This window comes from Pygoscelis adeliae, unplaced genomic scaffold (assembly GCF_000699105.1).
Source record: "Pygoscelis adeliae isolate BGI_AS28 unplaced genomic scaffold, ASM69910v1 Scaffold445, whole genome shotgun sequence".
Classification (NCBI taxonomy): Eukaryota; Metazoa; Chordata; class Aves; order Sphenisciformes; family Spheniscidae; genus Pygoscelis; species Pygoscelis adeliae.
This window is the reverse complement of record NW_008824894.1, coordinates 461,301-462,773: the sequence shown is the minus strand read 5'-3', so window position 1 is coordinate 462,773 and position 1,473 is coordinate 461,301.

Below are 1,473 nucleotides of genomic sequence, written 5' to 3'. Positions count from 1 at the left end.
AAGGATGGCTGAGCCCCGCAGCCCCGCACCAAACGGCTGCCGGGCTGGTTCTCTGCAACAACCCCTCCGGTTATCGCGTCCTTTCGTGATTCAGCATCTCAGAGGACGCAGTCCCAGATCCTCCTACACAGATCCCCCGTCCCTTGGAAAGCCAGCTCGCACGGAGCCGTGCTAAACACCTCGGCTGACCGCTGCCACCAGCCCACCTCCTCGAAGGTGCTGTTATTTACGGCCTCTCTGTGCCATCTCCCACCTTGGCGTTACGCTCTCCAAGCACACGGGATGTTGCGCCATGCAGCAAATTCTCAGTTACGGGGAATGGAGGTGCACAAGGCAAAGGTAAAATTGCCTTTCCAGGGCAAGAAAAAAAGAGTTAAGGCTGTTAGTCCGAAACCAGAAAAGACAATGCCACGGCCAAGACTTATTTGCCACATACTCAGGCGAGAGATGGAAGGAATTCCTGCGATAATGCTCGTCTCTGCCTGCTTAACCACAAATTGCTGCTTGCAGCATAAAATATGGAAATGTGATACATTAGATTAGGTGTCTTCTTGTTGGTTCTCTCTGCGCTGCGTTTGCTAGGAGTTATTTCTGAGTCCTGAGAGTTAGAGCATCTTCAAGCAGCAGAGCATCAAACACTGGAAAAGTGGGTCTGCTTCAGGTTGCAGAGGTACAAAAATGAAAAACATCAGGAAAGCAGATACCGTGGAGCGAGTGAAGAATTTTTCAAAGCGGAGAGGGACACCCAGGGAGGGCTCTTCCCACCTCGGGTTAAAAATGGCTCAGGGTCAGGTTGAGCCCTTAAACTCAAGATAAGACATCATTCCACCAGCCAGCCGGGGAGAGTCAAGGCACCTCTGGTGTCTGACCACCGCATCGTCTTCCCTGCGTAACCCACAATGAATCTTCCTGTTTTATCTGCTGCTGGTGACTTCATGTGCCAGAAGGACACAGGCGGAGAAAGGATAGTGTCACGGCTGGACCCAACGCACGCAGAGGGCAGTGGCTGTAAAATACATTCCTGATGTTAAAATGACAGCCTGGCTTGCACCGCACTGCAAATGGATGGGTACATTCAGAGACAACGTTTCATCCTTCATTTTTCAAGCCATGTGGAATTACTAACATATGTGAAAATTAACGTTTACTAGCATATGTGAAAATTACCATTTATTTTGTGCTTTGAGATGCTTCGGTGGCTCCCTGATACCGAACAAATCATCCCTCTCCAAAGCTTATATTTGGTATTTAAAAGAACCTGACTCTCTCTTTTTTTTTTTTTTTTTAACCAAAATATAAATTACTTCTTCTCTCAAGTCCCTGCGACTGTGAGCTCTGAACAGCTCCACGAACTTGTGGAAGCGCATTCCCCACTACGGCATCAGCGGTGGGAACGGGCGTCCTCCCCTCGGGAAGCAGGAGATGGAGAAATACCAGTGCAGAGACCCAGAAATTCAGTGCCAAGGGGGGGGG